Source organism: Pteropus vampyrus, unplaced genomic scaffold (genome assembly GCF_000151845.1).
Source record: "Pteropus vampyrus isolate Shadow unplaced genomic scaffold, Pvam_2.0 Scaffold5, whole genome shotgun sequence".
In the NCBI taxonomy this organism is placed as follows: domain Eukaryota; kingdom Metazoa; phylum Chordata; class Mammalia; order Chiroptera; family Pteropodidae; genus Pteropus; species Pteropus vampyrus.
The window spans coordinates 12,722,172-12,737,906 of NW_011888786.1; the positions used below are offsets into that span (position 1 = coordinate 12,722,172).

General features: G+C 32.7%; 1 pseudogene; it reads left to right on the forward strand.

The window, feature by feature from the left end:
• The first annotated feature begins 14,721 nt into the window (after positions 1-14,721).
• LOC111744042 lies at positions 14,722-14,840 on the forward strand (annotated as a pseudogene).
• The last annotated feature ends 895 nt before the right edge of the window (positions 14,841-15,735 follow it).

A 15,735-nucleotide genomic window follows, 5' to 3' on the forward strand; every position in this document is an offset into this window, starting at 1 on the left:
CGCATATTCCAATATAATAATGGGGTAGGCTTAGAAAGACATACTTAGGGTACTTATACCAGATGCCTTTATCTTATAGTTTAGTTTTTTTTTTTAAGTTATTACTAAATACAATTTCAGATAAGATAAGAAGGGAATTTAATAAACAGCAGACATAATTTGAGAATAAATGTCAAATCAAGCTTCTTATGTGGTCACTGTTTTTTTGTATTCTTCTCTTTTGTTTTGTTTTCATTTTTGTTTTTTGGTGTACAATTGATCTTTGCTCAGTGTAACCCTCAGTGCAATGGTATTCTATAGGTAAGACTCAGGATATCAGGATATCCTGACAGGATATGAGGCCCTGACAGGATTCTCACAACCTTACAAAGCAGCTGCTTAATAAATCTCATGGAAAGCCGCCATACTAAAATATAATCAATTTCTCTGTGATTTTTTATCTTATACTCCTAGGTCTACTCTTTGACCTTTAAAAATAAAAGACCCCTCCACAGAAAAGTTTTTCAAATATTTAAAGGAAGTTATCCTGTCTTCTATTAACGTCTTATCTTTTCTCAATGGGTATCTTGTGCCCTTTTCTCTGTTTTTCCTTTTTTTTAATTAAAAAATATGAGTTTTACTAATTTTGCAAATTTGTGAACATATATAATCTTAAATTTAATTTACAAAATTTGATTCTAGTTAGCTAATTTAGCTTTGGAGAAGTTTTATTTAGAAATTTCATACAGCCATGATAAATTGGCTCATATAAACAAATGTTAATGCAATTATGCATGCCTTTCTAACAAAACTAATTGCCATTTGTATGCTTTCAATATATGTCAAGAAACACATCGATAGAAATGCTATACTCTGTAATTTATTCTTCTCTTAGATGCTTGAAATTTTCAGGCAATTACCAAAATAGAAAGCAAAATAAGACAGTAGTTCTAAATTTGCTTTAAAATATAAACTCAAGAAACAGAGAAGTACTGATGTCACCAGCTATAGCTAGTAGAAACAAACACTAATGAAGAGGTACTTTACTATAATCAGACCTTGGAAATGCTCTTCAAATTGAATTTGTAAAAGACAGGAAGTAAGTTATTAGATTTAGAAATTTTACAATAAAATCATTTGTTATATATTTTAATGTATCCTTAGTGTTTCCACTAGATTATATAGCATGTGTTTTCAAAAATAATTTTTATATTTTGAAATCTCTGCATGTCATATCTTAAGGTTGTTGACAGTTTGAAAACAACAGAGACAGTTCTTCTAAAAGTAGATTGTATTTTTGAGAAGCAGAGACACTGTCATACTGCCTGAATTCTCTGGGCAATAACAGCTAAACCCTATAAAGAGAATTCCTTGTTCCTACCGGCATGGTATCAGGTAGTCAGCTGGTCTTGGCTAGAGGCATGAAGCAAAGAATTGCGGCTGTGGCCCTAGGCCAGAGTTTTTCAAAGAGAAAAGAACCAAAGAGATAGTACTAGACTTTATAGTCAGGCCAACAGTACAGTACATCTCTCTGTCTCCAGCAGTCTTTTTCTTTTTTTCAACTCCCACCCAAAAAATAAGAAAGAAAGCAAGAACCTTTTAAAAGAACTCCCACAACATTTCACTGGGAAATATTTAGGATTTGTTTTTATAAGCTAGGAAGACAGATGATAGGAAGCTCAAGAAACAAAAAGGAAAAGGAGGTTAGATGGCTATGGGAGACTTGGGAAAATCTAGTAAATGTATTACATTATGTTAAACGAGTAGTGAGCCAGAGGACAAAATAGCTCCGGGAGTCTGCTGATACTCCTGGCTGTAGAGATAGCAAATGTCTTAAAATATTTTATCAGTATGTATAGAGGAACATTTATATGACTCATCCTGTAATGTTCTGATATAAAAAATTGGGATATTTACATAGCTGGGCAAAAAAACAAAAAACAAAAACCAAAAACAAACAGAAACAAAAAAACAACAAAACTTTGGACCTAGTGTAGACTTACACATATTCTGGTTACCAATTCTTAATATAAAGTCAGAGATGATTAAAATTGTTTTTAATAATCTAAGAGACAAAAGAAAGTAGGTAATCATCTCATACAGAACTTCCTCATTTAATTTAACAAACAGTTTTAAAATATTTAATCTATATGGATCAGTATAGTTATGACATTATCAAAATTGTCCTAGGGAGAAATGTCCATTCGCTCATTCACTCATTCACTCATTCAATCACTTATGCAAAAATTTACATAAGCAACTAAATTGTTTCAAATATTCCAGGCCCTAGAACTTATCTAGCAAGACAAAGTTCTTTAGAATACTATTTTGTAGTATGCTAATTTTGAAATAAATGTAGAAATTCCTTTACAAGAGTTTAAATGTAATAATAGTGTAATTTGATTCAGTAAAGATTTAGACTCATGTCAATGAGTTTTTACCTCTGTTTGTTTTTCTTAATTAGGTCCAAACATTGGACCCTTGAATATGTTTACTATATCTTTAATATACCATGTATACCACATATACATTAAATTTTTCACTTTTTCTTACATAAAGAGTAGTATGAAGAGATCACAAAAGATATGAGGAAAGGCCACTCAGAGATGGTGTTCAGATATGAAATTTTAATTATATAATAATAGTTTCTAACAATAGAATGTTATTCAAATTTTAAGGCTATCGTTCTATAAAGACCCCTAACTTTGTAATCAAGATCTAGCATTCTTCTATGTCTGAGACTGCTACTTGTCCAATTGTTTTCTTAATCCTTTTAATAATAGAAATATAAGCACAACTGTATTTTGTTTTTTGTTACAGCAACTTAGACCTTAACTAATGTAATTTAACTCCGTCATTATTAAGCTTTTGTAATGTTGAAAAACTATTCACTCCCTTTGGATTTTAGTGGACTGGATGTACTCTGAGGATTTTTCCAGCTCTAAATGTCCATGAGCCTAAAACTGGAAGGGGGTACGGGACTGTAGAAAATCATTGGTATTTTTCACCACAACCATCCTGCCCTCACAATACCTGAAGGATCAAATTAATTTAGTGAGATAATTGTGTTTATATTCTTTGGTAAGAAAAGTTCCATTTACCTCTCTCTTTAGCTCCTACTAGTGATTTATGTGGCCTAAGACTCATTCTTTGATGTTGAGTGACATTAGTGTGTTTCGGATTAGACCACTAATTACCCCTACATAACATGAGCAGTGCAATAGGGCGGGACCCCAAGAAATATGGGCATCATAAAGCAAGCTGAAGGAGAAAAACATTATTGGAGAAAAATAGAAGAAAAGGTAAGCAGTGAGACCATCTCTCACCAGAAATGAGAGAGAACAAAAGAACAAATTTAAAATTTGTCATAGAGAAGCTATAGGGACACCCTTAAGAAAGAGCATATTCACAGTGGATGGCTGAGCATATTGTTGTTTTTCAGTAGAGCTGTTAGTGACTATTGAGTTCAGCTAATTACAGTATATTACTAATGAGGCCAGGTTTAGTCCCCATGTGAGTCAGTTAACTGTGCCCTGTACCATAACCACACAGCATGCCCCTAACTTTGGCCAGCTGTCTCCAAACTCTATGCTCTGGGTCACAAAAGGGACCAGGTGTATATGGATCAGTGAAAATCTATTCTCGCCACGAGGAAAAATTCTCAAGGCAGATGGCAGGTCAGTAATGTCACTTTAGCGTATGAAGTACCGCATGTATTCTCAAATTGAAAAGTAAATTGAAGATTTGTCAGTTATCCAATTGAAACTGAATATTTGGGCTAGAAATTCTATCGAGTTTGGTTTAGAGAGTCAACAAGAGGGTTTTTGTGGGTTACTAAAAGCACTACTACTTCAAGGTCTCAAACTTAAATGACTTTGGTCACTAAAGTGATACTGTGACCTTCTATATGAAAATAGGGAGTGGTGGACATGTGATAAATTGAACAATTAGTTCTGCACCTAATGTGATAGAAAAATATAGTAACAAAAACTCATTCATCAGATTCTTGGCTTATTTGGGCTTGTTATTCAGAAGAATCAAAAAACTCACATTGTGGATGAGTCTTAAGTGACTGATGGTATAACGAAGTATATTGGTTTTATGAAAAACACTCACTATTTAGTAATTTTATTGTAATTATTTGTTTAAATGTGTATTTTCTTACTAGATACCGAATTCTACAAAAAAAAAAAAAAAAGCACACTTTCTTGTTTGTCTCTTCAGTACTGGAGTATATAATATGGAATATGGCACCCCAACTACAAATGGTAAAAGCTTTCTAATGCATTGTTATAGTGTAAACACAAGATTACATAATATTCTCAATTATCTATAATATTAATTTTACTTTTATACATTTATTTAAATTCTGGTATGTTAGAAGTTTATTAGCATAAATAGATAGAATTTGATATGCAAATCATATTCCTAGTACTAGAAAACACAAAACAAAAAGTTCATTTACTCTATATAAATTACTTTAGTCTTACTTTAGATTTTAACATGGAAATTAAATGGACTTTAGTGTACATCTCAACAGAAACATTAAGAAAAGCACTTGCTTAGTTGTTAGATTTTATGTTAACTTAAAGTAGATGAGGATAAAACAGAAATAAACAGTAATTAAATTACACAGAAATTTCTGGATGAAATAAAACAATTCTTTACAGCTTCTAGGTAATGGCAAAGTGTTTCTGGCAAGAAAAGCATAATTAACAGCAGTGTTAAAGCTTTGCTTTACATTCTTTTGGCAATTGAGTCTACTAAGTTGAAAGCTGTTAAATAGCGTATTTGAGTTTCATATTAATTTGCATTTCACTTGACTGCCTTTTACTGTTTTGTAAGCATGAAACAGGGAGGTCTAGGTTCAACACAACAAATTACTGTACAAAATAAAAAATTGCTGCTCAAGCAGCTTTGTGTTTCTACTGGGTTTGTCATGCTGTGAGTAAAAAACAGATTAAAAAAAAAAAAAAACAGAAAGAAAAGAAAAAAATGTTGATTCTTTAGAGGCATTTCAGCACCAGATCTGCGCTATCAAAAATAGTCCTCGAACATAGAGTTATCTAGAAATTCTGCAGTTTGCAAACAAGCGCACTAGGGAGTAGCTTTTTCACACTAAAATATTTTAGCTACACATCAGCCAGTCCTTGAGGACAGCCTGCTGGCTCCAAAGGCCTACAGTTTGCTGTAGAAATAGCAGAGCAATAATATTTAGCCAGTGCTGACAGGGAAGCCATGATGTGTCTGCTCTTTATAGTGGCTACTGCATTTGACCAAAATTTGTTTAATTTGTGGGATCAAAAAGCAAAATTTCATTTTGATACTTATATCTTAACCTTTAATATCTTTATTTTATTATTTTAGAAGTGCTAAGTATGTGAGTCACCTATTCTTTCCATAGGTGTCGATCACAAAATATGGGATGAAAGACAACTGATTTTCCGAAACAACAATCTTGTGTGTGTGTGTGTGTGTGTGTGCGCGTGTGTGCTTGTGTTTGTGTGCATGTGCAGGTGTGTGCATTTACTATCAATTCTGTGTTTTGGTTAACAGTTGGAAATAATAAAATTAGAAGTAAAGAGAATCTTTCTATAAGTGAGGGTATTATTGTATAGGTTTATTAGTTCTCTACACTGTTAGAAACTGTGTTATTGAATAATAATGTTCTTAAAGTCATTAAAATATTTCAGCTTCCTTTTTTCCTGTTAGATTCCTCCTACATATTAATGTGGGCTTCAATAATTATACATTAATCTAATTAATTCATATGCCCATGAGGTAATCCGAAATATTTTAAGGTTGTTTGACCTCTCCCCTCCTTATTTTAATGCATTTATAATTTTCACCAATAACATGCAAGGGAACAGGTATGCAAAAAATACAACTTTAATAAGCAAGGGGATAGCAACTCTTTATTGAAGGAGCTCGCATATTGGCAGCCATCCAGATGGCAAATAAAGTTGTTTAAATATTTGCTCATTAGTGAAATGAGATGTTATCAATTTAATTTATCCCCATTTCGTGTTTCCTATGTTTTAAAGCAACTTTTTAATACGTACTCTAAAGGTTTCTCTGGAGCTCTTGTGTTATAATTTGTTTTCTTTTTCTCTCTAACTAGATATCAATTAAGGAAGTCACCCTGAACAAGATGTTGGGCACCCCCTAAAATCTTCTTAATTCGTTTCAGAATCTGGCTATAAATTTCAGTGACTGTAAAATCACAAGATGTGCACCACTGGCAGGACTCAGGAGCTGAGATATGTTGATGAAGGAGACTGTAGGTGTCAGATAGCTGATGCATTCCAGAACTATTTAGGTCAAAGAAGAGCCTGTCACAGTAGGAGAAACTGCTGTGTAGCACTAAGTTTATCTTGAGACATTCAGATAGTGAGATAAAACACATATTAATCCCTAAGGATAAACAGTCCTTTTGAGGTATTTGATAAGCATCTGTTTTGTCAGATTTAGCTCAAATGTGGGTATACAGAGAAAAATCAGTGGTGAATTATTGAAACAGAGTTGAGTCAGAGATGCGGAAACTAGAAAGAGTAGTAGATAGTGTCCACCTCACTTCGTTTACACATCCAGTACTGTCTTGTCATCCACATTTACTGAGGATGCTGCACTTTGGTTGGCCACAAATAAAGTTAATATTATCATTCTCTTCTGACTTTTTTGTTTTTGACCAGGATCTGCCATGGAGAACCTAGAGAGCAGGAGGGAGAGCGATAACATCTCTAAACTCCAGCAGCGTTAGGGACCTTCACATCGAGTTTCTCGAGTTTAAGGATGCTGTACTATTTTGTACATTCTCTCCATAATATCCAGCACTTTATCAAAAAAAAAAAAAAAGAAGTACTGCATACATATTTGTTAAATGAGAGGGATTATGAGGTTTGTATTTTCTGACTAATGCCAAAAGTTCTCCTTTATTATTGTTTCATTTTTCTGAAAAGGAATATGGATAAAATTAGATCATAATCTTATACGAGAAGTAGAGCAAAAGAGTTTTTCTTTCATCAATCATACTCTGGTTCCCGATCCCATGCATTACCTTCTTCTATTTAACATGTTTGAAAAAGCTATAAATATACTCATTATTACACAAGAACAACATTAGCCTGGAGGTATCACCACAAGTCATTATTACTACCAGCAAAAGGCAAAATTTGGAACAGAAATCCAAAGAATTATCCATTTATTTTGAATACTACCCTAACAGTTCTGCTTAGAAGAAAGGTTAGCTGACCTGTTACTTTTCCTTTCAATTATGCTTGCTTAATGATAAATTTAAAGCCAAATGGATTTTTGAAATACTGACTAAATTCCCATGCAAACAATGCATTTTTGGAAAATGTGTTAAAACAACTCTTTAGAAGTTGTGTCCACATTTGCAAGATTAATTCTGCAAATACACAGTTGATAAATTGCTTTATATCAGACTTTCAGATACTAGTTATAGAGCAAATTATTTCAAGAATTTATATCTATTTCAACATTTGTTTTTATATATCAACAATATTTTATTTTTTATGAAGTCTTCTGCATACTTAGTCTTCTTCCCAAGGCAAATGTAAGGATAACTTTAGAAAAGAATATCGAAACATTTTTTTCATTACTGATTTCAAGTTCTTTCTTGATCATGGTTGTTTTCCCCTTACTGTCTGTGGGAATTTGTTTCACAGCTAAGTTTCTAACTAGTACATTTTTCCATAAACTGTATATTGCTCACTGTGATAGCCATCTTAAAAATGGTCCCCGATGAAACTCTCTTTTTTCCTTTCATTTTCTCCATTTTTATAACTTTTTAAATACACCTGTCCCATCACTGTATTTGGGAATCAGACAATTTGTTGAGTTCACAGAGGGAGAGGAATTGTGCTCCAGATGTAGTATATCCAGAGCCTCACTCATACCTAATTTAAATGATCTAGATGACAAGATTTAGAAATTTTGAACTGATGAGTTTTTTGACTTTGAGTTGATGTCGTAATGGGTTGAAACTTGTGGAAACCTTTGAATATGAAAGATGAATTTTAAACGTGGGGCAAATATGAATCTTTTGGGGGCCAAAGAGAGGATTGTGACCAGCAATACCATCCCCGCAAAGAGATTCACTTTCTAATCCCCAAAACCTCTGAATATGTTGTGTTAAATGGCAAAAGAGACTTTGCAGATGTGCTCCTTATAAGTAAAACAGAGAGGAAGAGGTTGAAGGTCAGAGAGAGATTGAAGATGCTTTGCAGCTGGTTTTTAAGATGAAGGAAGGAACCATGAGTCAAGGAATGCAGGTGGCCCCTAGAAGCTGGAAAAGGTAAGGAGGTAGATTCATTCCTAGAGCCCCTAGGAAGACTGATTTTAGCCCAGTGAAACTCATTATGGACTTCTGACATCCATAATTATAATACAATACATTTGTATTGTATGTCTGTGTTAGTTTTTTTAATTTGTTACAGTGATTTGTTATAGTTCTAGTCTGTTTTATCCTTATACATGTATGTTTATAACAACTTTGGTTTGGAGAGTGGGTTAAAAAATACAGATGATAATGCAACTTGATTTTTTCACTTTTTATGTTGTCCTTGAGGTTACACATGCTCTTTCTCTCTCTCTCTCTCTCTCTCAATTCCCCTTTTAGGTATGTGTATGTGTGTATATATGTGTGTGTCTCTATATATTTCATTATATATTATTTTTGATAATAGTTCTTTTGATATTCCACATTCTGTTCATCTATTCTTCTAGTGACAGACATTTAGTTATTTCCTACTTTTACTTTTTGCATTACTGTGACTGATCACCCTCCCTAAATTCAGCCATTAGCTGTGATTGTTACTACTCAGTGATTGTCATTGTGGTTCTGGTTCCACTTTCTAATTGCATGGCTAGTCATTCTCCCATTGTCCCTAACCTGGACCTCTCCTTGTGCATCTGCCTCGCCATGGAAAATGCTCTCAGCACTCAGTTCCTGAATAAAGAACTTTGGAAGCTTATCTCATTCAGTATCCTGAAACTGGAGCTTCTTCAGATCTTTCTCAAATCAAGTAGCTTGTACAAGATCATGAAATAAATGAAATCATTATCACTTCATATGGTTATTTGTTTACTCTGTTAACTCAGTAGCTATCACAGTAAAATTTGTAGTTTGTGTGCCTCGTTGAAAATGACTTGGCTATTAATCGTTACTCTTATCAGTATTTTTTTAAATCCAATTTAGAAATAAAATACAATATTGATGTTTATATTAATATTTGTCTTTTTTTATTGTAATTGAATCCAATTCAAAAGGAAGAAGGCAATTAGGCATTGTTTGAACAACTGTAGCTTCTCTAGTTCAATAATAAAATGTGTGCATTTGTTAATGATTATTTATGGCCAATTTGCTCTGAAAAAAATCAGAGAGGATCAGAATCACTGGGACCTTATTATGATTGTATTTGCATTATTAGAATCTTATAAAATTTTACTCCTTGGGTTTACGCCTATAGTGTCTCTATTGGACTCCCACCGAAGTGGTTTAAGATTGAATATCTAAAAACACGTTCCCAGACCCTGAAACATTTAAATGTGATAAAAATCAATTTTACCTGTGTGATTCCCAGTTGAATGCCACTTCTGATGTACATCAGCTTCAAAAGAAATTAAAAGATAAGTAATATGATTACAATCAGATTAGCTTGTCTAGGCAGACAAACGAGATTGCAGAGTTGTCTGAGTAAAGATACTTCCTAGTGAGACCAGTTTACATCACATTAAACAAAAATGAGCTTCCAATATGTGTACTATATAACAAAGTGGGTAAATGGAAAACTACACCCTTGAGACTGAACATGAGTCAAAGAAACTGTTATTTTGTGACTATTTGAGGATTGACTGCTTGTCAGAATACTTTATGAAGTATCTTAGAAAAAACTGAATCATTCTCTGAGATTTGTTGCTCAAACTAAAAGAAATATTCTCTGATTAATAGAACTGATGAAAGTCAAAAGGGAAACTCAAGAGTAGGGAAAAATCTTGGATTCCTAACTTTAACATTGTGGAATAGGATCATAAAAAATATTTAGAGAGTAACTTATGACAAGGGTCACATCTAACCAGAAAAGAGAAACATATGCTAATGATTATTAACTAGACAATATACAAGAAATGGGGAGGGTTCAGTTTCAATTAACATGATATCTATGGTGGGGAGAAAAAACTCCTGACTCTATTTATCTGACTTATAAAATACTTTATTATCATTACTTATTTTTGCCCAGAGAGAAAAAGAAGAAGAAGAAAAAAAAAGTAAAGTTGTACAAGGCATGTAGAAAATAATTGGGCAATATTTATTCATGCAAGTGTGATAATGCTATACTAAGCTATTTTCTTTTTAGTCTATAATTATTTTGGTTATAAAGAAAAAATATGCAGGAAATTAAAATAATTTAAGTGCCTTCATGATTGTACACTAATATAGATGCCTTGATGATTGGACAATTCCATAAGTAAAGTTGCTCTGGCAGCAAGTTTTAAAAATAAAAAAGCAAAGCACATGACAAAACGTTTGAAGTTAGAGTAAGGAATATAACAAGGAAGAAAGGAGTTGAGTGAAAGTGAGCCCTAAACATGAGAGCTGTTTTACACCACAACGAAATAGCCAATTCTACAAATGTTTCAATCTAAAATACCCATTTCCCAATGTCTTTAATGTCTTTTGATTGCAGTTAATGATACTTTACTGTATTTTCAAATTGCACAGAGATACAGAAGAACATATCTCTGAATGAATAGAGTATTTAGAATAATTTGCTGACAAAACATTACCAAATATCTATTTGGAACTTAGAATATTTACTAATGTTTCCATTATTCACAAAAGCAAAAAAATAAAAAATAAAAATATAAAAGACTATAGGTAAAGTATATCATTGGCTTAAATTAACCTTTTTATGGAATGTACAACTCTATCCTTGCTTTACATAAAACGTAAAAGAAAAAGAAAAGACATGGTAATGATTGTCAGTTAGGAATCTTGGGAAATATTTCAAGTAAATTTTTCCCTTCTTCTAAATATAAAGCAGTACCTTATCACCTCGATTTCAGAAAAGTCCAGTTGTACGTATAACCTAAATATCAGATGCACTATGTCACAGTGTTAAGAAGCTCTTAGATCTTGGTTCACTCTTATTTTTTAAATGGAGTTTAAATATTATCAGAGAAATGTAAAGAGCTCAGTGAAGTGTGAAGTGCTCATCAGCCAAAAGCAGCATGACACTCTGACAAAACATAATGATCTTCATGAATATATTTTGACAAATATTGTATCAATCATTGGCTACTCCTTTTGTGATCTGGATATTTAATTTCTAGTACTTACTTCCAAAAATCAATAGTTGGCTCACTCTTCAGTAAATGCCTTTAAATGAGAGTCTTCCTAGAGTTAAATTTATTCAATTTCTATGTAGTGTTATATTTTATGAGTAGTTTGAAAGTGAGAAAACTGTCTTGGACTGTATCGGTCTTGAAAGAATAGCCAGTAAAAAAATTTCAGTTTTCATGGATCTTTGAACGTAAGTCCACATTTTTCTGGGTCTCTAGCTTTTTGTCCTCGTTTTCTCTGTTATTTATCCCTCTATGCTACAATTTTCTCATCTAACAAGGGGTTAGGTGAATACATGAGTAAATCTATGCACAATACCTAGTGTATTGTCTAACACACAGTAAATGTTCAAGCAATGTTCTTTAACATTATTCTTTTTATCTAGCACAAATAGGCTTGTTACTTATAATGTAACATCAACTGTATTAAACTATATCAAATGTGTGTGTTGTAGCACAGTCACTGGATCTCCTGAGAAAACTAATGGTATTTATTTATTTACTTACTTTTTTGCACAATTGTGTTAAATAGTGTTATTCATTTAGCACAATCTATACATCAAGACAAACATACTTGAGATGTCTTTATGATTTAAAGTCTTCTTGAATTATATAGATCGTCCACCATACTTAAAGAGCAAAGTGAATGCATTTGGTCCATAATTGCTCCAGAGTTTTGTTTTTTCCCTCCAGAATAATCTCTCCCCCATTCCGCCATCTCCCATCTCTCTCTCTCTCTCTCTCTTATTCTCTCTCTCTCTCTCTCTCTCTCTTATTCTCTCTCTCTCTCTTTCTCTCTCTCTCTTTCCTCTCCCCGACCTTTCTGTTATATTTAAAATTGTATTTAATTTTTTTATATTTTGTTTTACTTGATTGAAAGATTCTATGTTTCTAAATCACTTGAAACTATAAATCTTGAACTATAAATTCAACTAGGAATTAGGCATTCTTGATTAAGATTACTCTGCTACGTTTTAACCTATTAAAATTCCACCTCTACTCTAGAGTTCAGTGCTATTTTTTCAGGATAGAATTTTGGTTACTTTGGTTTCATCTGTCTTTTGAGACACTCATTTTAGCGAATGTTTCGCTTTATTTATTGGTTTCTTCCTCATTTAGTGCTTTATGTGTGGTGCTGTCTGGCTCAGAACCATGACTGCAGCAGGAGATAGCCATGGTCTCAGGTTTCTGTCACTCAACATTCTAAGTTGTAAAACATTGTTTCTGCTAAGCAAATCCAGAGCTATTTCTTGATAGCCTTCCTGTAATGTACCTTGGTCAATATTAAATTTAGTTTTTCTCCTTAGATATATGCCTTTTGTATCCTCATTTAAAACCAAAACATTTTTGTTTATCTAAATGCCTGAATCTCTAGTCAATTCCCATGTATTGAATTACTTAATTTAAGAGGAGTCTTTTCAATAAAAGATGAATGACTGTTGCTCCATGACTCAGTGATTATCAGAAAGCATGACTGAATAATTGCTATATATATTTTTTACATTTGTTGAATTTATTTGTGTTTTGAATTATCACCTTGACACTAGCATGTTCTATTAGACATTTTCTTTTCCCTAGTTAAACTCTTGGTTTAAGTCATCTTATTCATTTCCAATTTCTAAAAATAATAATCATCATCATCATCATCATCATCATCATCTTGTTTTAAGAGTTGATTTGCCTTGAATATAAAGCAATGTAAAGTTCTTGTTCCTTAAAGAATTTTTGGAATAAGTATGAAACTGATTTCTTGCTGTTTGCCAAGTTATTAAACTCTTGGGACATAATTAGGGAGACTAAGGATCCAACTGGTAAAGGAACTGTTAATACTTAGCTCACTAATAAGAAAAGACTTTTTCAGAGAGTTTCAAGAAGAACACTTATCTGAATCTTACTGTAAAGAAAGTTGTTGAAACATTTTACATTTCTTAAGAGAATGACACAATACACTTACATTAGTATTCTTTATGATGGAGTATTGTGTGGTTTTTCAAAAGAATGATGTACATGAGATGTAGGAGCATACAATATTTCTGAGAAATAGTGTGTAAAAAGGAGTTGCAGAAAAATAAAAAACAGTGATATTTATATTATATAAACATACATGTAAATTTTATGTCTACTATCTATCATCTATCTATCATCTATCTATCATTTATATATCTATCTATTTATCAGTCTATTTATCCATCATCTTTCACACCCTGAATGGTAGGTTTCAGCTATGAATACATGAATATGTGTGTAAATACAGAAAGACCTACAGAAGAATATAGACCTAACTCATGTGGAGCAGGGCCAGTTGTAGAGGGATGGGGGAAAGTCTAGGATTGCAAATGGGAGGCAAAGGTGAACAAATTTATTTCTAATCCATGAATATTTAAAGAATAATGTATTTATGTGTTACTTTAGTACATGAAAATTCATTTTTAAAAAAGTGTTTGTATAAAAAGCATTATAATTTTAACTTTCTCCCCCACCCTGTATTCCCAAAGAGATTAGTAAACATTTGGTTTAAATTCATTTTTTATCATCAACCATTTTTGCTGATTATCATATATGTGCCTATGTATATGCATGTTTGTGAGTGTGTTTATAAAATAAAGAGGCTAGAAATATAAACAGTTCATAAAAGTTTATCGCTTGTGTTGTTTGGGGGTGTTAGGACAGATACATTTAAATATTAATTACCAATAAAGAAGATCATAGTTAAACTGCAAAATGAGTGGTAACCACAAACATTAAGGGTGTTCTGAACTATATGAGACAGATATGATTGCAGAGTGGTACCATGAATGATATCACTCAAAGTAGAACCCCTTTCATAGGTAGAGGATATGAAAGAAAAGGATTGATAGAAAGATGGCAAATCATACGTTCATAGGAATGTTGAATAGATATTCTGATATACCCTAGGAATTTGGACTCAAATAATTTCAGTCTCACATCAATTGACTATTGAATGATAGTTGATAATATTTTTTATCTAAGATCAATGAATATACTACCTCTTAGGAAAAACAATTTTAAATTCAAGTGCATTGTAATTACTCAAGCACTCATACATGCTTCATCAGAATGTTTCTCTTGGCCTTAGTTCTCCCTAAAATGTGACAGTTTCAGCAGATGCTCACTATTGTCGACTTGAAGCGTGTACTATCAAATGAGGTTTAGTTCCAGGTTTTGTTTCTAGGTTCTCAAGCCTTGGGTTAGTATTTAAGAGAGTTATCAAGACCCAGTCTGGTCTAACTTTGATATAAAATATAAAATAACAGGGAGAAAAATGGGCTGAGAATGATAAGATTTGTATTCAAGTTCTAGTTTAGCCCTCAGCTATTGTGAGAATTAAGGTAGGCCCTTCAAATCTTTGGACTTTAGTTCTACAGCCATGACACCCTGTACAAGCCCGATCCCATCTGATCTTGGAAGTTAAGCAGAGTCGGGCCTGGTTAGTACCTCAATGAGAGACCACCTAGGAAGACCAGGTAGTGTAGGCGTAAAAAATAAAAAAATAAGGGATTGTAAACTGACAAGGTCCTTGCAATCTGTGAGGTCAACCAAGGGTTGCCTCACCTAAAAAACAAAACAAAACTAAAAAATCTTTGGACTTTAGTTTCTTCCCTTGTAATTTTGGGATAATAATTTTCAATAATATTTTAAGCATGTAGTGTGAAACAACAACATAATATTTGCAAACTTTTGGTAAATTTTAAAATATTTTTAAATATAAAGCACTATTATTAAATTCAAACACTGGTGATTAAAACAAAACAAAATAATACAAAACAAAACAAAAACACCTTAAACATACAGTCCCCTTATTATTCCTTGAGGATGATAAGCAGCATCTTACCTCTTTCCTTTGCAGTATTTTTGCCAGCTGTGCCTGGAATGCTCTTTGACAGGATTATCTGCAGCACTCATTCTTTTACCTTAGATCTCTGCTGAAATGTCACCTTATCAGAGAGGCCCTCCTCCCCTGACAGCTTATATTAATTAGCCACACTCACCCAGCTACCACTCTCTACTTCCCCTACCATTCCGTATTTTATTTATATCAACAACTGAAACATTACCAAGTTATTCACATACCTGAATTTTCTATCTAATACTTCCTTCCCCCAGCACACACGAATGTAAAATTCATTAGAATATTGATATTGGCATGTCTTACTGTGGCTATCTAGTCCCTCAAAGAGTGCTTGGCGTATGGTAGGCACACGATAAATATTTATTGAATGACTGAACAAAGTTACAATTGTTAGAGGGAGATTTAAATTTAAAAATATAAGTAAAATAAATTTTGTGATTCTTTTATCTTACAGTGGCTCACTGAAGAAGCTTTTACATTAATCAAAGAAATACTGAAAACTCACACAAAAACTCATATTG